The following is a 25,262-nucleotide window of genomic DNA, read 5'->3' on the forward strand; positions in this document are numbered from 1 at the left end:
CCTTGCAACTAAATTGGAATGGCATACCCACAATCCACAAAAGCTTCAGTAGCAAATCATGGCAGGAAGGATCAACAATGAATAGGCCAGTCTGAAGGAAGCACATCATGCTGGCACTCTGAGCATGTAAATGTCTCAATCTTCAGTTTCAAATCTACCGCAAGGTGGTGGACCTCATGGTCAATTGATGGCTTCCTGGAAGACAACCACTTTCGTAACCCCTTTGTGAAAGTCAATGGGGAAGCTGAGAGCTTAGATCGTTTTGCAGACAATTATACTTGACAAATGTATGTACATAAAACCTACATGCTACTGTACTTTAAATATATTTATGACATTAATATTTTATAGGGACTTTATTCTACTCTGTATAGGTTATTACACTATGGTATCTGAATGCCTTCCAGTAGTGCATTAAGTCACATGTCACATCTGTCACATGTTTAGTTCTCTCATCCTGTCCCCAGGGGAGAAGTATGTGCAGTGGAATGTCTTGCTTTGATAAGGTTTTAGTTGTTCATTTTTTTCAATATACATGTCACTATGTATTTCTAAGAGAGACAAGGGAGGTGAAGTAATACAGTTTATTAGACCAACTTCTGTTTGTTTATTGGACCAACGCAGCTACAGCAACACTGAAAACAACTATCTATTTATGTTAGAGAAGGCAAGGTCAAAGACATGTTCCTGGCACTTGAAGTAGAAGTGGTGAGTGTGACAAATATTGCAACCACATGCAGCATCTTTGAGGATTATATTGTACTTTATATTTAAAGCATGAAAATCTCAAAAAGCCCTTATATTCAGATGGGCCAGACAGCATGAGCTGTAGAATATTTATAGCCCATATTTGCACCCATACAAATGATGATGTGTATTTGTGAGTTCCTGGCTTGCTAAATGGGTTTCCTGGGGAATCCCGGCGGGGGGAGGGTTAATGCAGATCCTCTGTAGATGGGTTAGTGGTTGCCCCTCCCCCTCTGGCTCAGTGGGAGGCCACTTTGCCTCACTATGTCATTGGGGCACCACCAAGTATTAGGGAATTAGTGAATCAAGTCCCAGGGCCTGAGGCCTCTTTGGCGAGGTAGGCCAGAGCAGCAAAAGAGTCTAGGTAGCTCTGACCCTTAGGCAGGGCAGAGCAGCAAAGCAGCCTAGGTAGCTCGGGTAGCTCTGACCCTCAGGCAGAGCAACAAACAGTCTAGGGAGCCCAGGCCCTCGAACAGGACAGAGCATCAAATAGTCTAGGGAGCTTGGGTCCTTAGGCAGGGCAGGGCTATATGCAGTCTTTCACCTGATGTCCTGATTCAGGCAGATGGCCAACAAACGCAGGGCTCTTGGCCTAAGGTGAGTAGGCAACCACCACAAGGGCGGGGCAGCCACAGGGATAGGGGGACCTGGGCCCACCCTACTCCACTGGGTCCCAGCCCAGGGTCCTGACAGCAGTGGAGGACGCTACCACTAGGTCAGCAGGCATCCCACTGCAACATACTAACTTGGGTTCTGACTGCAAAACTGGACCAATGTCTGGTTTCCCTCGGCTACTTCCTACCCTAGGTTGGGCAAGGGGATCCGTATTTCAGGGGTCTCATTGGGGTATTCGGCCGCTGGCAATCCTGGTTGCTCCTCTCCGCTCTCAGTTTCCTCTGGAGTCAAGGTGTTCATTGCTTGGTAGCAGGGCCTGGGGCCTGCAGCAGGCTTGGGACATCCATCTCCTTCCCTGGCTCAGGCTCAACTGAGCTAGAGACTCCACCTCTTGAACTTCCTGAAATATCCCTTAGCTTTCGGCAGGAGGGGTGGGCCTGGCCTGGCTCTGCCCACCAGGGATCCGAGAGTAGCCCCTCCCCCTCTAGCTCAGTGAGAGACCACTCCACCTCACTACATCCTCCAACACTAGTTATGTAAAAGCCCAGCCTTTCAAGCTTGACCTTGCCGGGGAATGGGGAGATTAGTTGTATCTGTTTATCTGTTTTCAAGAGCCTGGGAGACAAAGCAAGATTTCTGGTATAAAAAGCTGAATTTAAACAGACTCTGATTCTTCTGATTCAGCAAACAGACAGGACCTTAGGTCCTAGGGTGGCCCTAACCCCTGCAGAAGGGTTAGAAAGACTTTTGTCCTACCAGACTCCCCATGCAGAAGATGAGAAATTCCTGGTATGTTTAGTGAGGGTTTAATCCTTTTATTGTTTTTACGTTTTTCCTCTGTGATGCTTTTGCTCTCATAATAAATGTACTTTGCTTTGGAAGAGCTATGTGGTCACTGGTAAAAACACTAATTGTCTTTAGAGAGAAAGCCAAAAACATCTGTTGGCTGTTAAGCAGATTGGCTTGCTGGGGATATCGCAGTATATGTATGACACGGGGCTGCATGCAGCCTTAAAACCCGTTGTCAGAAGGCACATGGCCCCCTCCCCAGAGACAGGTGATGGTTAGAGGCCTGAGATATGACTGGACACTCCTGTAGTGGAATACAGAGTGGGGATACAGATTCAGTTACCCTGCAACTGTGACAGTGTGTTTTGTGATTGTCCTTAGTTCCTGGGGGAGTTTATCCCAGAGTCTCAGACTGGCCACTGAGAAAGGTCTGTATCGTGCACAGATATGCTTTACCCTTATTACAGAAAGAAAAGGAGTACTTGTGGCACCTTAGAGACTCACCAATTTATTTGAGCATGAGCTTTCGTGAGCTACAGCTCACTTCATCGGATGCATACTGTGTACATCCGATGAAGTGAGCTGTAGCTCACGAAAGCTCATGTTCAAATAAATTGGTTAGTCTCTAAGGTGCCACAAGTACTCCTTTTCTTTTTGCGAATACAGAGTAACACGGCTGTTACTCTGAAACCTTATTACAGAGCGTTCCACTGTGCCAGAGGAGCATATCTGTCAACTACAGTGTTCATCACAGAGCTTTAGACAGACTTTTAGATACCCTGGGTTCAGCCCTGAAGCACCTAAATAAGGACTGGAGTGCTTGTAGCACCTTAGAGACTAACAAATTTATTTGAGCATAAGCTTTCGTGAGCTACAGCTCACTTCATTGGATGCATGCAGTGGAAAATACAGTGCGGAGATTTTATATACACAGAGAACATGAAACAATGGGTGTTACCATACACACTGTAATGAGAGTGATCAGGTAAGGTGAGCTATTACCAGCAGGAGAGGAAAAAAACCTTTTGTAGTGATAATCAAGGTGGGCCATTTCCAGCAGTTGACAAGAACATGTGAGGAACAGAGAACTTGAACTTGATTTGACAGTCTATAGGAATCCAGTGTAGAGAGCAGAGAACAGGTTAGATATCATCACAATAGCCTGTGTTGTTGAGGAGACACGCTGAGGCATCTTTACTAATTGGAGTTTCCTAAGTGCCAAAGGTTTCATGCTCTAGTCCATCTTATTGTAAAATTACGATTCTGGAGTCAAGTTTGGCAATCTGTCACTAAATCAATGTATTTACTGTATTATTCTATAGCATACACTAGTTTATTTTACTTGCTTAGGAAAAATAATGTAAAACAGTTCAGTGATTTAATTTAATAAGCAGTGGCAATGTTTAATATGAAACACATCTATAGCAGTTTCCCACCAACTCAAGAGGAAAAAGGAGATATGAACCTGGTAAAGGAAATAGACTTCCTCCAACACATAATTTTATTTATCGATTTAAAGCAGGGGTCTCAAACACACGGCGCGATGCGGCCAGTGGGGTTCTTTTGTGCAGCACGCCAAGCTCCCATGGGCCCCTCTGCCTACCCCATGGTGCCGCGAACCCCACGCCGCTCCCTGAAGTGGCCGGAACCATGCCCCTGCGGCCCAGGGGGCAGGGAGCTCCGGGCTCTACTCTCGCTTCCAGGCACCGCCCCCCGCAGCTCCCATTGGCCGGGAACGGGGAACTGCGGCCAATGGGAGCTTCAGGGGAGGCACCTGGAGGAGCAGCAAGAGCAGCACACGGAGCCGTGTTCCCCCCCACCCAGGAACATGGTTCCGGCTGCTTCCTGGAGTGGAGCAGAGCAGAGCGGCGCAGGGCCAGGGCAGGCAGGCAGGCAGCGAGCCTGCCCTGGCCCCGGTGCGCGCTGCTGCCACCCTGGAGCCATTCTAGGTAAGCGGCGCCGGGCCGGAGCCCGCACCCCCCCCGCACCCCAACTCCCTGCCCTGAGCCCCCTGCCGTATCCTGCACACCTCCTGCACCTCAACTCCTTGCCCTGAGCCCCGCCACACACCACACCCCTCCTGCTCCCACTGGGGGTAGGGAGGGGGGCGGGGTTGGGGTGGAGACTTCGGGGAAGGGGTTGGAATGGGGGCAGGGAAGGGGTGGGAAGAGGCAGGGTGGGGCAGGGCCTCATGGAAGGGGTGGAGTGGGGGGGCACCGGGGGCAGCAAGGGTGGGATGTCAGTGATGTGGCCCTTGGGCCAATGCACTAGTCCACATGTGGCCCTCGTGGTCATTTGAGTTTGAGACCCCTGATTTAAAGGCAGCAGTGCAATTAATAGCTTCCAGTGGTTACTGTCTTTCAACCTTCCCTTTATTTTTGCATTTAAGGAAAGAAAATGTATAGTACTGAATCCTCAAAAATTCATAAAAAGAAAAGGAGTACTTGTGGCACCTTAGAGACTAACCAAGTATTGTTTCATATTCTCTGTGTGTATATAAAGTCTGCTGCAGTTTCCACGGTAAACATCTGATGAAGTGAGCTGTAGCTCACGAAAGCTCATGCTCAAATAAATTGGTTAGTCTCTAAGGTGCCACAAGTACTCCTTTTCTTTTTGCGAATACAGACTAACACGGCTGTTCCTCTGAAACCTGTCAAAAATTCATCTATCCTGCAGACAGGAAATGTCTTTTGATTTCAGTTTTAAACTTTACCCTGCAATGGATGAAATCCACTGTAGAATAGATTAGATCTGAGGATTCAGGACTGAAAATCACTTTCAGTATCAAACAGTCCTTTACATATGGAGTCACTGATATTAAACTCTGTGATGAATGGGCTGCCCATTAAACAGTCTCATAAAAATGTCATCATTATGAGAACTGTCCAAATGTTTTAGAATCTCTTTAGGAACAATTAACAGTAATTCTGGAAATGTTCATGTCATCTGTAAATTTTGAAACCCAATGAAAAATTCTGCTTGTTAATGTGGAGTTGTTTTGAGTAGTGAGGGAGATTCGGACTAAGATATTGAAATACTTTGGTCTGCTATGTACTGAGGACACGGTGATAGTCTTAGTAAACCATGGATATTCTGAGTAAAGCTATAAAATTTGGTGATCATTTTTTTAGAAAATGTGTATAAGAATATTTAATTTTTTGTTTCAGGTGATTTTGTATCCTCTTTTCAGCAAAAATGGGCAAAATGATTATCTTTGCATAAAAATCACATGAAAATTAGAATTTTAAAACCATCTTTCATTCAGATTAGGCTTTGTCTCCTCAGAGATGGACTAATTATCACCTGAGAAGTAGTGTGTTTTTTGGTCAAAGTTTTGTGAAATATGGTGGATTTTTCAATGAAATGTCTCGTTCATACCCAAACACAAAGCAAGTACAAACTACAAATAGTTTTGCATTTATTTGTGTATGTTCTTGACATGTCTAGTTCTGAGCAATGTGATCTTCTGGAGAGCAGTGCCTGATTTGGAGGGTAGGAGTGTAGTGGTGGATGATCTCCAAAATATAATGCGATGCTCCAACTTTTTCTTTGCTTAAATTCTTTTACCTTTTTCCCCGGTAGTAAGAACTGGAGAGTATAGTGTAGCCATCTATTAACCTCCTCCCCTTTCATTTTGAGTGCTGGATATCAGTGTAGAAAAGGAGAATAAATGAGTACACTGAGGGGGGGCTTTATTTCTCATAGAAGGGATGAGATGAGTTTTGTGTGTAAACAGTTAATGAGATTGTGGTTAAGTGCTTGAGTACTCTCTATTGGTAAACATATCCTCAACTTTAGAATGCAGTTATAGCCTTGTCTTAATAGGCTACATTCAAAAATCTTGGGAGAGAAAACTGGAGTAATCAGTGGGTTTATTGAAGTCAGATGTTTTTATTGTGGATAAAGTAAAACTGGCAGGATGGAGGAGGATATCACTTTTGTATACCAAAAGCTACCCAAAAGGAGGAAAAGTAAACAGATGTAGCCAGAATCAGAACTGTGGGATTTAAATGTTACAAACACAAAAAAATAAAACTATACAGACTTAAAATGAGATACAAATGCACACATTAACAAAGGGTTAACCATTGAAATGAAGAAATTGTATTAGCATGAGTCACAGATAATTAGCCCCCTGCTAAGAGTCCATAAATCCCCATATAAGAGCTCTGAACTTAGCCCCATGTTGAAGTTAGCCCTAATTATGTTGTTGTTGTTTTATAAATTCTTTACTTCTCCAAACTGAGAAGTATAAATTTTCTTATTTGACTATTTGACCCTGAAGACTAGAGATGGAAAGTCTTCCACAATGAAATGTTTAATATATTTCAGCTCTGCCAAACAGAATTCTGAATTTCACAAAGTAACAAGAATGTCTCACTGTTAAAGGCTAGTGCTTTGACTAAATCTGTGAGAACATATTCTGAATAAAGAACCCTGAATGAAGAAAAAAACATGTAATTCTCTCCCAAATAATCTATCTGTCGATTGAACACTGGTATTTGTGTCTGCACTGCCAATATACCAATCTCTTCCATGCAATACAAAGATTTCCAGAAACAGATCCCCAAAAGTCAAAGGGCATAATCTGGTAGACATGCTGCCCTTTTAGTACACAGATATCCATCAAATCTTTTGGCTTAAATGCTTTTTTTCCCTCCAAAAGGTAGCAACTGATCCATAGCATCTTCACGGTAAGTATTAAAATGTAGATAGTTGTCCTTTTATCAAGATCCTACTTCTAAGGCACCAAAATCAATACACTAGTGCATTTTAGCATATGAGACAGTAATGTTTTCTTTTTTACAATGAGTGTAAAGGGAAAATTCAAAGTTACTTCCAAAAATGGTAACTTTATGGGGCTCAGATATATAGATTAGTATGACAGGTAGTTCTGCTCAGTGACAAAACTTCAGAAAGTGGGGGGAGGGGGTGAATTAAACTTGACATCTTCACTTTTAAAACCAATCTGTACCTTGGTGAGTCAAAACTAACCATTAATAAGCTGCAGCAAATGGGAAGGTTGTGCATGTAGAAAAATATAAATGATTCCTAACAGTAAATTTATCTCTCTCTCTCTATTGAACACAGCATCAAAGGGAAAAAAAAGATTTTCTTCCCAATAAGGTGATGTTTGAGGATTACATATTCATGTTAAAGGAACACTCCAGTGTTTTTAGTCTAAAAATGCTACATGGTAACTGACGGGTTTATGCTGGCATTAACGTTACTTAGTGCTCTCGCGTCATCACAGCTACATTGCTTTGATGATTGACAGTAATACAGCAATTTAATATCTTCAAAAGATTTGTCGCTCTAATGATGCATTTGTGTAATGATGTATTGCTATTATATGTTATAATGCTACTCCGAAACACAAACCTTTAATATGAACACTCAGATGTGCTCTGCACATTTTATCCCACAAACTGTGTAAAAACATAGCTAAAAAGGAATATTTCTGAGAGAAAGTAATAAACACTAAAAGGCTAGAAAAGCCATGCTAGCCTATACAATGTGTACAATCTTCCTTGATTTTTTTCGAACAAAAACAGTCATTACATTGGTAAAGACCTATCTTGATTGTTCTATTCGTGAACTAATTGAAAAATACATAAGTAGTTCATTGTAAGAGTCTAGAGGTGAAATTCTAGGCCTATCTGAAGTCAGTAGGAGTTTTGCCATTGACTTAGTAGGGCCAGGATTTCATCTCAGAACTCTAATTCCCACTTTCTCTCTCCAGTTCATCTATGAGACACTACGGAGCCAAATAGTGAGAAAATTAAATTGTCTTCTGAAATTCTTTTTCACAGACTAGTAATTCAATTTCTTCTCTTTTTCCTATGGCTATGCCTTTATTTAGGGTATACAGTAATCACAATATGTCTTAACTCATTGTCTCTGCTCACTGGTAGATGTGTGTGTATATATAAAATCTTTTCTTCTATTGGGTGGTTGTTGGAATTCTCCAGATGTAAAACAAGATGTTTTCGATATTGAAGATAAAATGTAATAGACATTAGTGACAAAATTAACAAAAATCTATGGATTCATGAGAAAATGTTGTATATACATGCATAGATATATGGCTTTTAAAATAATTATGAAATTCATTTTCCTATTTTCAAAATGTGTAAGCAAATGAGTTATAATGATATATTACCACAAATGTTATATATGATAATGATATATATTACCACAAACTTCATATGTGACATAGGATCATAAAAGATTAGGCTTGGAAGAGACCTCAGGAGGTCATCTAGTCCAACCCCCTGCTCAAATCAGGACCAGCACCCACTAAATCATCCCACCCAAGGCTTTGTCAAGCCGGGCCTTAAAAACCTCCAAGGATGGAGATTCCATCACCTCCCTAGGTAACCCATTCCAGGGCTTCACCACATTCCTAGTGAAATAGTTTTTCCTAATATCCAACCTAGACCTCCTCCACTGCAACTTGAGACCATTGCTCCTTGTTTTGTCATCTGCCACCATTGAGAACAGCCTAGCTCTATCCTCTTTGGAACCCCACTTCATGTAGTTGAAGGCTGCTATCTAATCCGCCCTCACTTTTCTCTTCTGCAGACTAAACAAGCCCAGTTCCCTCAGCCTCTCCTCGTAAGTCATGTGCCCCAGACCCCTAATAATTTTGCTGCCCTCCGCTGGACTCCCTCCTTGTAGCAACTGATTCTATTGTATTCTTGGAAGAAAATGATGGGACATAATGAAGTTAGGGCTTAAAGTTGTTGTTTTCCTCTTGATAAAGCATATGTAATTCCTCTAATATTTTCTGCAATTATGTGTGATAATATTTTGTACTTCTATAGCACCTTCCATCCAAGGAGTTCAGAGGACTTTGTATACGTTAATTATACCTTGCAATTCCTCAGATTACATTGCCATTTTACAGGTGATTAAACTAGGCACAGAGTGGCTAAGAGGCATATTTTCAAAAGTGCTGTCTAACTTTGGTTGGCAAACACTAGACACCCATCACATTTGAAAATAAAGCCATCAATGCGCAAAATTGAAGCACACGAAATTAGAGATGACTTTTTAAAATTTAGGATTAAGTGATATAGTCTGTCACACAGGAAGATTGTGGCCAAACCAGGAATACAGCGCAGATTTCCTGATCCCTAATCCTCTGCTTTAGACACTGAACCAGCTTTCCTTTTATGGTGTGTCCACCTAAAGCAGACACTACCTTTCAGTGAATCCTCATTCGGACGACTCTTTTATACTGTATAAAAGATACTAAGAATATATTATTTAGGACCTATAATCTATTTTTTAAGGATTAGTGGTATAGCTGTCTAGCCCTGATCTTTTTCTCCAGTTATTTTCAGTTACAGAAATCTGCTGTTACATGATTGCTAATGTTCTGAAAAGATAGTTGTACCAGGGAATTTTAATAGGTCAGTATAGCATCCCCACATGTACAGAATAGACTTACAAAGAAGTGCTGACAGACACTTAACAATGGCACCACTGGTACACTCCTCTAATAAGAATCATATAAGCACTCCCAAGTTTTCTTTTAAAAAAAACTTTTTTTGTTTTTATGTAAAATATAAACACATAACAAAACTAAGCATAAAAATACATGCACAAGATGGAAATATCATATAAATAACAAAATTCAACAGTCATCATTTATAAAACATGCAAAACAAACAAAAACAAAAAAACCCTCTAAATCTGTAAACGTCATGCAGGGCATCAATTATTAAAGGGACTACATAGATAAATAAGTGAGAATATAACCTTTGAGTATCAGGGACTAATGTATACTAAGTTGCAAAAGTAGTCAATAGTTTCACATGTGACCAGGCATCCTCATATTTTTTCCAAGCATTTCTATTACACAGAGTGATTTTTTTCCATTAAAGCAGTAGTAGAAAGCTCCCTAAACCAATCTGTGTATGAGGGACGAATTCTAGATTTCCATTTTCTCAAAATAACTCTTTTGGCCACTAGCATACTTAATGCAATCCATTTCTGAGTGCTAACTGGGAATACCAACTTACTCAGCACCCCTAAAATACACAAGCTTCGAGAAGGAAAGAAAGCAACACTTAAAGTTTTTGAGAGGGCACTGAATATGGCATTCCAGAATATATGCCTTTTTGACAGGTAGAGAGGATGTGTGAAAGGTTGTCACGTGGCTGTTTGCATCTCCATGTGAGTTACTAATCTAGCCTTAAACAAATGTTCTGGAGTCCAGTAGTACCTGTTTAGTATCTTGTTCTGGAAGAATCACAAGGATAAGGAAATTGAAGCTTTCTCTTGTGATAATTAGGCTAAGTACTTCTTCCCTTTTTTTTTTTTTTTTTTGGTTGAGACTGAGATTTAGGGGGCAATACAAAGCATAAAGCTGCTGATAAGTAATTCTTACAAAGAGACTTTTGTTTCCATATTTCTTAACATGCTCTTCTAGAGGTGAGAACATTGAAACAGAGCAGTTGTCCCCTATTCTTAGATGAATCCTTGAGCATAGCTGCTGAAAGAAGGAACTGCGAGACAGTGGTAGCTGATATTTGTTGATATTAAATTTTCTCATAAGGGTAGGGGAGCCTTTTAAGTTGTTAAAAGAATAAAGAGAATCAAATACGGCATAACGAAGATTTTTTCAATATCAAACCAGGCTGGTGTGTATACAGAGCTCTGGAGGGGACATATTTGGGATGCTAGATTAATATAAATGCAAATCGGGCAACCCCATATAACCTCAAATTGCTCCAGATTTTTTAAGGGTCTTGTGTGACAAGCGAGGCTATTCTTTATCCCACATGAATTGCATGATAAGCCTATTTATTATAGCAAAAAGCAAGAAAGACACCTGGAAAGGCAATAGGCTAAATAATATAAATTAATCTGGGGCAGATTTGTTTTGGCTATTTTGTTCTCCCCAGTAGAGGGAGGAGATGTCATCTATCTACATCCTTGGAAATTTCTTTTAATATATAACCCATATTTATAGAAACAATATTGAGAATATTGGGATAAATTTCCTAAATAAGTTATTTCCTTTCATATTTGAAGTGGAAAATGCTGAACCTGAGAAAGATCTGGTCTTTTGGGTATATCCATTGCTTGTGACTTATTCCAGTTAAAGTGAAATCCCGAGATCTTTCCAAAAATATCAACTGCATTCAATAATGATGTGATTCATGAGGATGGATTCTTCAATAGTATAAAAATGTCATCAGCATGTAAACTGATTTTGTATTCTTTCCTGTTTAAAGTCAAACCTTCAATGGCTAAGTGCTGATGAATGTACGTTGCCAGTGGTGCAAGAGAAACATTAAAAAGGAGGGGCAAGAGGGGACAGCCCCGTTGTATCCCTCTTTCTAGCTGAAATGGAGAAATAATTGTTTTAGTTGATAATAAACAATGTGAGAGTTGTATAATACACTGACCCCATTCAGGAGTATTGGTCCAAATCCATTTTTTAGGACAGCCATTAGATAAGGCCATTCAACCCTATCAAAGGCTTTCTCTGCATCTAAAGATGAAGCTATGGAGGGAACATCTGACATCTGAGTTTGCTGGATCAAGTGAGTGATTTTCAGAATCCGATGTTCCTTTAATAAAACCAACCTGATCTGTGTGCATAATTGATGGGATAATGGTGTTCAATCATGTCACTAAAATTTTTGCAGTTATTTTGCAATCTGTGTTCAATATCGATAGTGGATGAAAGTTGACACAGTTGCAACAACCTTTATTCTTCTTTAATATTAAAGTAATTATATCAGTTCTCATGTGATGAGGCATGGTTCCTTTTTGGAATGTTTCAGTGAAGACCTTTGAAAGAATATTAGATAACTAATTATAAAACATTGTGTAGAAATCTGCTGGAAAGCCATCCATCCTAGGGACCTTGCCAGAATTCATATTTTTATAGTCTGTTCAATCTCTTGTGTTGTGATAGCTTTGTCTGTAAACAACACTTGTTCTTCTTTGAGTGCTGTCCCTGTGGGTGCTCCACATTAGGTGTCAGAGCATCCTGGCGCCATTGATCGGAGATTTTCAGTAGCAGTGCCTGGTCAGGATGCAGGTGCTCAGTTGGTATCTCCCATCTCGTTGGAATCTTCCTGAGCACCTGCGTCCCGCACCCCCCTCAGTTCCTTCTCAACCGTCCCCAGCTGAAGATGGGACTCGGGGCAGTGCTACTTCTCTTCCCTGGTCTCTGTAGGGAAAAAAGTAACAAAGAATATAGAAATAGTTACTAATTAATCCCAGTTGTTTCCCTTCTTTTAGGTTAGTTACATAGTTAGTTACTTAGTTTAAAAAAAAACAAAAACTTTTCGCTTCAGTCTTGTCTCCTGCTGAGACACTCTCCCCTGCCATTTCTAGTTCACAATGCTAGGGGCTTCAGGATTCAAAAAGTGTGCTTCCTGTCAGGACTCCATGCAACGGTCGGATGGGAACTCACATTGTGTGAAGTGCCTCGGGAAAACCCACATTCCCGCAAAGTGCCTCCACTGTATGAGCCGCAAGTCAAGGGCTCAGCGCTACAGGGACCTGCGGCTTAAAATGCTTCTGATGGAAAAATCCCTGCAGCCGCTTTCAGAGATGGGGAAAGTTAAACCCGCTCCTATGCGCTCCCCAGCCAGATCTGAACCAGTGTGGAGCATTGCTTCACCCTCTTTGGAGCAGAGGCAAGAAGCACAGCAGTCTCATAGGTGAGACTCTGACAAGGGTAAAGGGTCTCCTGCAAGATCCTTACCCTCTGTGCTGACAGGTGCCTCAGCTCTTTCTAAAGCCTCAGCCACTGAGGTTGGCACTCAGTCAAGACATCCCCCTAGAAGAGGTTCAGGAGACACAACACAAACTCCTCAGAATCCTTCAACCCTCTGAACCCTCAAAAATCGTGCTCCCTATAAATGAAGCTCTCCTGGAACCAGCTGACACTCTCTGGAAAACTCCAGCTTCTTTATTACCAACCTGCAGAAAGGCCAAACGTAAATACTATGTTCCTGTTGACTTCCTATTTTCTCACCCACAACCGAACTCTCTTGTCATGGATGCAGTCGCACAAAGGACAAAACAGCCACAATATCGGCCCACCCCACAAGACAAGGACCTTAAACGCCTTGACGTCTTGGGTCGCAAGGTTTACACGTCCTCCACTCTACAATTCAGGATTGCAAGCTACTCTGCGCTCCTCGCCAGCTATGACTTTGATAACTACAATAAACTTTTTGAATTTGCCTCCTACATTTCAGAAGATAGGAGAGTGGACTTTAAATCACTTCTGAGTGAGGGCCAATTGATTTCCAGAATGGCCCTACAAGCCTCTTTAGACATGGTGGACACAGCAGCCTGTACTATTGCAACTGCTGTGGTTACGTGCAGCTCTTCATGGCTTTCTGCATCTGGCATCCCTAAAGATCTGCAGACCAAAGTGGAGAACCTCCCCTTTGATAAAGACACTGTTTTCCAAAAAAAAAAAGATGAAGTATTTCACACCATGAAAGATTCTAGAGCGACATTGTGCACCCTGGGTATTCACCCATCTCTTCCCAGGAGACAATACCAACCTTACCAAAGACTGCATACGCAACAATATTATCGGTCTCAACCCAAACCATATGACGTAAATAGGAATCGCTCTAGATACCCTAAGCACAGACAAAATCAAGCTCAAGCAATCACCTCCCACCCATCCGGGAATAAACAACAATTTTGAAATGTTGGTCGAGGGTCTGCGCAACCACCCCTTGATTCCACAGCCTACTTGCCCATTTGGCCACCGCCTCCAGAGTTTCCAAGATGCCTGGCAGTGTATTACACAGGGTCGCTGGGTCCTCAAAATAATTCAGTCCGGTTACTCTATCCCATTCATATCCTATCCTCCTACCCTTCCCCCTTCCCCGTCCCTCTTCAGGGACCCCTCTCACAAGCACCTACTTCGTCTACAAGCAGCTCACCTTCTCCAGCTAGACGCAGTGGAATCTGTGCTGACCCAACATCGAGGGAAAGGGTTCTACTTCCATTACTTCCTGACCCAGAAAAAGACCAGGGGATGGAGGCCTATACCAGAGCTACGCTGACTGAACAAATTAGTGAGGATACAAAAATTCAAGATGGTCTCACTGGGCACAATAATTCCTGCACTGGATCAAGGGGACTGGTTCACAGCCCTCAACCTACAGGTTGCATATTTTCATATATCAATTCATCCAGCTCACAGATGCTTCCTACGATTCTCAATCAGTCACGACCATTTTCAATACAGAGTTCTTCCTTTTGGCCTTTCCACAGTGCCGACAGTCTTTTCCAAAACTCTAGCCATGGTCATGGCTCACCTCCACAAACATGGGATCACACTTTTCCCCTACCTGGATGATTGCCTCATCAAGGGCAACTCCAATGGCGAGACACTTCAAGCTACCCGTTTTGCCACCTCCTTCTTTCACAGCCTAGGCCTCCAAATAAACATCCAAAAATCCACCCTGACACCCACACAACAGATCGAGTTCATCAGAGCTCATCTCGACTCAATCCAGAGCAGAGCCTCACTCCCATATCACAGATTCCTTGCTATTACGCAGCTCATATGCACGCTCTCTATTCGTCCCAGGATACAGGCAAGAATCTGTCTACAGCTCCTTGGTCACATGGCAGCCACCACCTTCGTGGTCCAGTATGCCAGGCTACACATGAGATGTCTTCAGGGCTGGCTCAATTCCAACTTCAAACCCAACAGACACACCTTAGGGACGCTGCTAACTCCTCCCAGTGTTCTAGCTTCCCTACATTGGTGGACAAGACCAGAAAACCTCTGCATGGGGGTTTCCTTCCAGCAACGATCCTCAACGCTCGTGCTCACCACAGACAATTCGCTAATCGGTTGGGGAGCGCATCTAGGGGGACACAGGGCACAAGGCCGGTGGTCTGCATCAGAGACGTACCTACACATAAGTCTCTTAGAGCTCAGAGCAGTGAGGTGAGCATGCATTCACTTTCTTCCCCTTATAAAGAACAAATCTATTTGGGTCTTAACAGACAACAAAGCATGTATGTACTATGTCAACAGACAAGGGGGAGCCCAATCACATTCCCTTTGCATGGAAGCCATCCGACTATGGAATTGGTGCATACAACATCAAATACAAATCATCGCTTCCTACCTATCAGGCTGCCACAACACTACTGCCGACGCACTCAGCAGACACTTCTCAACAGAACATGAATGGGAACTGCATCCTGCAAGACTTCAAAAGCTCTTCTCCCTCTGGGACACCCCATCAATAGACCACTTTGCCACAACCCAGAATCGAAATGTCGGCTGTTTTGCTCCAGAGCAGGACTCGGGACTGCATCCCTAGGAGACGCGTTCCTCATCCTGTGGAACAACTCCCACCAATCCCTCTGCTACACAAGATTCTTCAGAAGATCGCAGACAAGAAGGCCTGGGTCATCCTTATTGCCCCAGCTTGGCCGAGACAGACGTGGTATCCTTACCTACTCCGCATGTCCTCCCGTCATCCACGGGCTCTCCCCAACAGGCCAGACCTCCTTTCCCAGGACAACAGTCGGGTTCTTCACCCCCATCTCCAAAAACTCCACCTGACAGCCTGGGTCCTTTATGGTTCCAAACCCATGAACTAGCCTGTTCAGAGCAAGTCCGATACGTCCTCCTGCACAGTAGAAAAGACTCAACTCGTAAAACTCACCTGCAGAAGTGGAAGCATTTCTTCCTCTGGTGCTCACATAATCACTTAATGCCCAATACGGTGACCCTCCCTAACATTCTAGACTACCTCCTGAAACTAAAACAGGACGGACTTTCGCTCAGCTCCATCAAAGTACACCTGGCAGCGCTTACCACCTTCCATGACCTGTTAGAAGGTTATTCACTCTTTAGCCACCCCACCATAAAACGAATGCTCATGGACCTGCAAAATCTCTACCCTGAAATTTACCCAATGGCAGCTACATGGAATCTTAACCTTGTTCTTCACGCTCTCATGAAACCTCCATTCGAGCCTTTAGCTACCTCTTCCCTTCTCCATATGTCCATGAAGGTAGCTTTCTTAGTTGCAATAACATCAGCAAGGAGAGTAGGTGAAATAAGCGCCCTGATGGCCCATCCTCCCTACACAATCTTCTCCAAAGACAAAGTCACTCTGAGACTACATCCTAAATTTCTCCCTAAGGTGGTATCCACCTTCCACCTTAACCAACCGATATACTTGCCTACTTTTTATCCCAAACCTCACAAGACTCCACACGGGGCATCCCTGTATACTCTCGACGTCAGGCAAGCAATCACCTTTTACTTAGACAGGACTAAGCCATTTTGTAAATCTCCACGACTCTTTGTCTCCATCACTGAAAGATTGAAAGGTACAGCTATCTGTAAACAACGTCTGTCCAAGTGGATCTTTGACTGCATCAGATCCTCTTACTGTATTCAAAATATTCAACTGCCCGAAGGCATTGGAACTCATTCCACTCAAGCAATGTCGACATCCGTTGCCTTCCTACATAATGTACCCATTTCTGACCTCTATAAAGCGGCTACATGGTCATCTGAACACACGTTTGCCAAACACTGTGCTATCACGCAGTATACCACAGCAGACACCATAGTAGGCCATACAGTATTCTCTATAGTACTGACTGCCCCATCTCCAAAGTCCCGCCAACCATAGTGGGAACTACTACACATTCACCTAGAGTGGAGCACTCACAGGGACAGCACTCAAAGAAGAAAGGGAAGTTACTCACCTTGCAGTAACTGAAGTTCTTTGAGATGTATGTCCCTGTGGGTGCTCCACTCCCCACCTTCCTCCCCTCTACTTTGGAGTACTAGTATAATTGCTCCATGGTAGAGAAGGAACTGAGGCGGGTGCGGGACGCAGGTGCTCAGGAAGATTCCAACGAGACGGGAGATACCAGCTGAGCGCCTGCATCCCAACCAGGCATTGCTACCAAAAATCTCTGATCAACGGCGCTGAGACACACCGACACCTAGAGTGGAGCACCCACAGGGACACACATCTCAAAGAACTTCAGTTACTGCAAGGTGAGTAGTTTTCAGAGTAGCAGCCATGTTAGTCTGTATTCGCAAAAAGAAAAGGAGGACTTGTCGCACCTTAGAGACTAACAAATTTATTTGAGCATAAGCTTTCGTAAGCTACAGCTCACTTCATCGGATGCAATCAGTGGAAAATTGAACTGAATGCACCCAGTGAAGTGAGCTGTAGCTCATGAAAGCTTATGCTCAAATAAATTTGTTAGTCTCTAAGGTGCCACAAGTACTCCTTTTCTTTTTGTAAGGTGAGTAACTTTCCCTTCTGAAGTTAGGGTATAAAAACAACACTTGTTCTGAATTTAGGGTATTGTTCTGAAGTTAGGGTATTCAATGAAAGGGTCAAATTTATTAGAGTCAGATTGGTTGTCCAATTTATATCAATCTTTATAGAATTGTTTAATTTGATTATTTATATCTACTGATTTAAGGATAGCTCCTTGCCTCCCCCACCGCCCATCTTCTTGTAATAAGGAAGAAACGCTGTCGTGGGCCTGTTCCATCTTAAGTCTCCGGACAAGAAGTTTACCTGCTTAATCTCCCCATTCATACTATCTTTCTTAGACGCTGTTGAGTGCAAATTTCACTTGGCTGGATAAGCGTTCATTATATTTATATTTGTCATTGAATAGAGAACATAGAACTTTTTCATTATTTTGGTCAGTTATGTGCAATCTCTGCAACTCATCTATTTACTTGTTCAAAGAGTCTACTATTGAGTCTTTCATTCTTCTTTTGGGAGACATGCTTTATGCATTCAACTCCACGGTAGCTCTCAGAGCTTCCCAGAAGAAGAAATCTGAGGTAACTGAGTGGTTTTTTGTGTGTGTGGAGTTAGAGATGACTGAATCGACTATGGGACAAAACTTTGCATCTTTTAGTAGCAGTGTGTTCCGCTTCCACCTTGAAAATTTTAATGATGTGTAAGAAGGGTATAAGGCAAGTATAATGGGAGCATGATCTGAAATTGATATATTATCAGTAGCTACTTCTAGGTATGCTGGAATTCTGAAGACACAAGAAAAGTCAGTTCTAGAGTAAGATAAATGTACTGTAGAGAAATATGTATAGTCATGCTTCTTGGGGTGTTTCAGTCTCCATATATATTTTAAATCGAATTCATTCATTAATGTAGTAGAACCTCAGAGTTACGAACTGACCAGTCAACCACACACTTCATTTGGAACTGGAAGTACACAATCAGGCACCAGCAGGGGGAAAAAAAAAAGCAAATACACTACAGTACTGTGTTAAATGTAAACTACTAAAAAAATAAAGGGAAAGTTTAAAAACAAATTGACATGGTAAGGAAACTGTTTCTGTGATTGTTTCATTTAAATTAAGATGGTTAAAAGCAACATTTTCTTCTGCATAGTAAAGCTGTTTTGAGTCAATGTTCAATTGTAAGCTTCATTAACATTTCAGAGTTACGAACAACCTCCATTCCCAAGGCATTCATAACTCTGAGGTTCTACTCTAATGAGGGTTGGCCCCTTGTACTTTGAGAGACTGGATTTGTCCAGATGTCTGTCTACCATAGTATTCCAGTAGCCTCTCGGTAATGCAGAAATGTCTTTTTTTATTAGAAAGAATGTCTGCAATGTCTTTGAAAAATTCAGAATCCACTTGGTTTGTAAATGCTTCCTAGAATTAACTTTTTTGAGTTGAAACAGCCTTCAAAAAGAATGTATCTTCCCTCAGAATCAGATCAAGACTGTATATATTGAGAAGTTATTCTTTTATGAAATAAGATGTTTGTGCCTCTGCTCTTAGAATTTAATGATGGATGAAACTCAACACCTAGCCACATCTTCTTGATTCCTTTGGCATCTATTTATGCTATATGAGTTTCCTGCAGTAAAGCTACTTGGAACTTTTTTGACCTGAGGTATCTCAGGATTTTAATTCTTTTGGAAGGTTGATTAAGTCCCCTCATATTCCAGAAACATACTCCAAGAATATTCATGCAAAGTTTTAAATTGTATATTAAGACATATAACCTTATTCTAAAGATACATATTTCCTCACTGATACTGTAAAATCTCTAGGATCTGGTCTGTATTATACATATTAGATACGGGTTAGTTTTGAATGAATTTATGCCTTCAGTTGAGCCTCTAAGGGAGTTAGGTATACAAAAAGATCTATAGTTAAATAATATCATGTGTCTTCCAAAGTATATTTGTAACAGAAAAGAAAAAATTAACAGACTTAAAGCAAGCCAGGGTGGGCATGTTCGGATCCCTGATGGCTTCAGTTCCATCTGCTTTTCCCCTCCCTATATTATCTACTAATAGTCTAAACATTTCTACATGCAAATATATTTGAAGTCAAATATTACCCTGTAAACACCATTGGGTATTCAAAAACATGTATAATATATTTCTACCTACAGAAGGTTTTATGTATACATTCATAAACATATGTATATATACACAGACTCATCACTTGTAAATTTATAGTTGATTTGGTAAATCAAATATAAACTAGTACCAAATCTAAATATGAAAAATACAACAATATAAAAAATTCATGTTCATAGTATGTCAAATGCCCTGCACAATTTGAATAACTAATGCTATTTAATGTTTAGGTTATAGTCTACTTTACACGTCAGGAATATTTACTGTTCCAAGGGACGTGTGATTACCATAACATGACCTATCAGAGGCAGAGCTCTTCAAGAGATTCTGTCTAGCAGTGGCGCTGTAAATCCCAGCTTAGTGTTAAACTGTTGCTTTATGCATCACAGTGCTATTCAGTTGTTGTTATTGCTCAGTCCCAAAGGAGATCAAAGAAAAGTTCAACCTAGCTGGTTATCTTCTAGGAATTAGAAGATTATATAAAGTGAATATTACCATATCTACATAGAAAACATAGGAAAACAAACTGATTTTTAAACTTGTTGAGGTATGCTTTTATGATTCTCAAATCTGGCCTCAGTCTCAGTCTTTGAAGTATCTGCCAAGCTTCGGAGGAGGTTTTGCCAAATGCCCCCGGAGTCTTCTAAATCCATAGTGAAGGTGAATGGGTACTTGATGCTATATCTGACATTGGTCCCCCTCAAAATAATTTTGTATGCCATTGAATGCAGCCCTCTTTTTGTTAAGTTCAGCTGAGAAGTGAGGAAAAGGAGAAATTTTGTGACCTTTGTACATAAGGGTTTCAGTTTTTCTTGCAGCATTCATTAAGATTACTTTAACATTGAACTTCAACAGTTTGAAGATGATGGGTCTGGGCTTAGACTCCTGCCTTCTATTACCAGGCATTCAGTGAGCCCTTTCAATGTCTAATGGGGGAAACTGGGGGGTCCAATTTAAGTTTGTCAGGGATCAGTTTCTGAAGAAAGCTGGTAATATCCTTCTCCTTTAGCCCCTCAGCAATGCCCCAGAGATGAAGGTTCTTTCTTCAAGATCTGTTTTCTAAGCCATATTGTTTTTCTTCCCGTTTGTCTAATCTAAACTTGAAGGAGGCAGTTTCTTCTTTAATTTCACTGGTTTCAATGGCAGTTTTTTGTAGCTTATTTTCCAAGTGGGACATTCGGGATTTTACATGTTTAGAGAGTCCATGAATATCTTTTGAGATTGAATCTAGTCAGTCTTTGAGGAATTCTTTCAGTGCTGTAATGTCTGGGCTAGGTTCTACTATAGCCTTGCAACCTCTCCCTTAAGCTGCTTAGGTGATTCAAACGTAGGTCTTTTGTTGCCTCTCATTTTTCATTGGAATTCATATTCAATAGTTTGAAGTTTATCCAGGGGGTTAATTTAAACTTTTATGTCAGAAATGTATTGTTAGTTTGTTAGGAAAGTAATTATCAGAGATGAATTAATACGTGGGAGTGAGGAGGTCTGGAACTAGGCAGCCATCTTCCACATGGGTACCATGCGACCCTAACCCAAGTTTTCTACATAGTAGTTGTGATGAGTTAGAGCAGTAGCAATTTGTTATTCAACACCCTTTCTCCCTAACAGTACCAAGAAGCAGTCTTTTGTCAATACTTATTTACACATTCACTTTCCCTGCAGATATTGTTTCTGTTGATAATTTTCAACTGGACTGATGACTGCTTACCAAATCTGGGAACTAATGCTATTTGTGTGGTAGCAGAGTTGTGCCGAATACATAAACCTGTCACTTCTGTCAATATGGAGTGGCAGTGATATTGATCTCTGCTGAGGCTGAGTATTATCTCATTCAGACTGCAAAGTAAATGCCACAAGCGTAGTTACAATCAAGGAATGGTTAAGAAGGCTAGAGATAGGAGAGAGGAAGTTGGGGAATTTCCTTATGTTTATGCATTAAAAAAAATAACCTTGGGTTTCTAGTGAGGAGTGTTAGTTAGTGGCCAGTGGGTCTAATCCTGGATATCTATTTTGTGGATTTGCAAGACACTACACTTCACTTACTGTCTTCTTTCCAAATTGATGTTGGTAGTCAGAATTGAAAAAGGCATTAATTACCACTAAGATTAGACATACCCTGTCTCCAAATTTTCACGATTGATCCAATCCCCAAAGAATTTTAGGTTGGAGAGTTTTTAATCTCATAATTTTAAAAGGATTTTTAACATACAGTAGTGTATACTTTTTTAGTGTTTTATGCATTGTTTTCTCAGTGTTATAAACAAATTGTGTGCTTACCTATTGACAGCCTCCCATGTAATTGTTATCTCATAAATTTAGCTATCACAGACTTAGCCTACGTTTGTGTGGATAATCACAAGTAGGATGACTTACCCAAACTGAGTATTGTGATTATTTTTAGTATGCACAGTTACAGTGTATGGAAAGTTCTTTCCAGGGAAGCAGTGTGGTCTAGTGGTTAGAGTAGACCATCAAGACACTTAGGCTGAAATCCTGATCCCACTGACTTCATTAGAAAAACTCCACTAATGTCAGTGAGACAAGGATTTCAGCTTCGATTTCTGTTCCCATATCCACCACTTACTTGCTGTGTAGCTGTGAGCAAGTCATTTAACTCCTCTGTATCTCAGTTTCCTTTGTAAAATTGGAATAATACTCACCCAGCTTTTGTCAGTTGATTTCCTTCATGTTGCAATATGATCTTTAAACAAAAAGCAAGTGGCCTCTATACAATGTGCTTTTAGATGCAGGATTATCATACAAACTGGGAAAACTAAAGAGTCTTTCACAAACTGGAGCAGATCCTTTGGGATGAATAAAAAATACTAACATTTCATATATGATTCACTGGAGCATTGCCCTTTGGGATGTGAAATTTGATAGGGTTTCCTCTGTGTAGCTAAATAAGTTCATGGAGATTTGGTAGCCTTTCACTGAACCCTTTTTGGACTTTGTACCCAGTGCTTCCCATAATATTTTGTAAAGTACACCTCTGATCCCATTGAAACTTTTTTCTTCCTTGTAACTCAGTTCTAGCTTTAAGTGCTCCTAGAGGTAAGGATTAGGATATTCTTATATTACTTTTGTTTACAATCCTCTGTAGGAGATACACTATCACATTTTTAATCTTTTATGATGTAACTTCCCGCAGAGAGGAGTGAGGGTGGATTGTGTATCCTGCTCTTTTTGTGAGTGTGCCAGAGAGCTGTAAGCAGCTACAAATAGAGCCCTCTGGAGGACAGCACCCCGGTCACTTAGGATATGTCTACACAGGGATTACAAACTTGGTTTTGGCCTGGGTCAGCTGACTCAGACTCTGGGGCTCAAAATTTGCTTAAAAGTGGAGAGAAATTGCTGAAAGTGGCTATCATGCAAGGGTAGAGGGTCCGAAAGTTTGGGTTCCAGCCTGAGTCTGAATGTCTACACAGTAATTTTTAGCCCCTCAGCCCAACCCCTATAAGCCTGAGTCAACTGACCCAGGCCAACTGCGGCTGTGCCTCAGGTCTTTTAACACTGTGTAGACATACCCTTAGATCACCCAGAACACTGAGTGCAGTTAGAGTAGGAAGGAGTTAGGTAGCTTGATTGAGTTTGCAAGGGTAGAATGAATCACTTACATCTGTAGAGAGCCTGGTGAACTCAGGAGGTAATTAGCTCACCAACTGGAGAACCCAGGGAAAAAAACAAGCTGTATAAAAGGCTGACCAGGGAGCAGAGGTGGGCCTCCATCTAGCTGCTGTTACACTGTGTTGCACTGGAAATAAAGGAAAAAACAATAGTTAACATGATTTTATATGTTACTCCAGTGAAATCTGTGTGCCGTATGATTTACCAAGAGTGCTTATCAGCCTGGGTTTGGAGGCGCTGAAGAGGGAGTCTGTTCACAGTTTGGTGTTGGTTATTGATATCCTGCTGTTTCTATATGGATTATTGATTGTTTGGGTTGTCTGACGTTCTCCCATATGACATGTCGTCTGCTTTCATTTCTCTAATAGGATAAAATTCTTCTACACACGGAGAACCTGCATAAAACACTCACATCACCCTTTTTACTGAGAGCCAGTCTGTCCCTTGTGGGAAGAGAAGCCAATATATGCTTAACTATCTAGATCCGATTCCCCCAGAGCCTGCAGAGAGGGCATAAAAGAGTGGCTGCTCCTCCAGCCACTAAACTGGATTGCAATCCGTAGGGAGTCTGATGCAGCCCTGTCACCTGTGGTTTTCTTGCTCCACCACAAGCCACAATGACACAATCAATTTCTGAAATGCCACCCTCTATGCCAAATGTATGAACTTTGACAGATTAATCAGCAAAGCGTTCCTTGGTTTATGCAGTGAAATAGTTTTCTTAAGCCAAAATTAGTGTCTGGGACACAGTGTTCTCATACAGAGCCTCAACAGCATACACTGTACAGCGCATTCAAGAACGTGATAGTACATACAAGCAAATATATGTTTTAGGAAGTACAGTACAACGACATACGTTTCTGTTCAGAGTGATATTAAATAACATTTTCCAATAAATTGATTCAACCTGGCAACAGTGGCATATAACAGCAGCCAACCATATGAAAAGTAACAGCTGGTTCTTTTGTGGAAGATTACTTTTCATAATTTATCTCTTATGAACAACATGGGGAAAAACCATCATGGTGCAATTTACTGTATCCTGTACATTATTTCACTAGATTTTATCACTGTTCAGTTCAATTTATATTTTTTCCATTGCAGTTTTTTCATTCCTACCTTTTGGAACTGGTATTTTCTGTGGGATTTTTTCCCTGTGAATGAGCTGGAGTGTCTGGGACCTGTTAGTGAGTGACATCTTGATAAGTATAGAAACTCCTGTGTAGAGAACCTGCAGGAGGCCTATATACCAATTAAATCCTCAAAATAAGGGTTAAGTGGAACTTAAGCAATGAACAGGCCTTGTACTCATCCTCTGCATGGAGTGAATTTCTGATACAACTATTTCAAGATTTTACCATTGCTCTGTACATTGTTTGCAGGGTTCTTAACAGTTGACCAAACCTTATCTGTGTTGTCACAGTGTGGATAGCAATTTCCAGCAATTCCTCCCCCCTTTTAAGCATGTATATTCCAACATGTGATTTATTATAACCACTGTTGGGCATTTTAGTAAGATTTAATTAATATTTTTCAATTTATTTTATTTTTGTTGTGAATGTTTATAACTTTGTGCAGAATTTAAAGGTATTTTATTTATTCTTTAGTCTATTGAGAACTGCTCAAAGGACAGAAAAATGAACTTTCCGTCTAAGGATCTCAAAGTGCTTACAATAAACCTGGCAACACTTCTCTGCAGTGTTGGGGAAATTGAGGTTCAGAGAGTTGTGGCAACTTACTCAAGGTCACAGCTTAAGTTTGCAGCAGTACTGTCAGCTCGGCCCATGCATCCTGACAGCTAGTTCGTCCTTTGAGACATAAACTGTCCTTCTTCAGAATAAATAACACATTCATAACTGCTTCCACAACGAGTGATGTATACACGTACCTGAGTTGTTTTCTGAACTTGTTTTATATCAAATAAATATCTGGCCATTACTGTTAATTATGATAACATTTTTGCTTACTGTGGAATGGGCCGACCCAGATGTCTTTGCTCAGTTTTGACTTAGCTCTTACTAAATCCATTTTTCACTGGCAGTTTGCCTGAGGGAAGATTGAATAAAGAATTT

The 25,262-nt window shown here is 41.2% G+C and overlaps 1 protein-coding gene across 3 annotated transcripts in view; it reads left to right on the forward strand.

Moving 5' to 3' along the window:
- Positions 1 to 25,262, forward strand: part of NEGR1 (neuronal growth regulator 1) — a 626,594-nt gene that overhangs the window by 410,583 nt on the left and 190,749 nt on the right. The window lies entirely within an intron of this gene.

This window comes from Caretta caretta, chromosome 8 (assembly GCF_965140235.1).
Source record: "Caretta caretta isolate rCarCar2 chromosome 8, rCarCar1.hap1, whole genome shotgun sequence".
Taxonomy (NCBI): Eukaryota; Metazoa; Chordata; order Testudines; family Cheloniidae; genus Caretta; species Caretta caretta.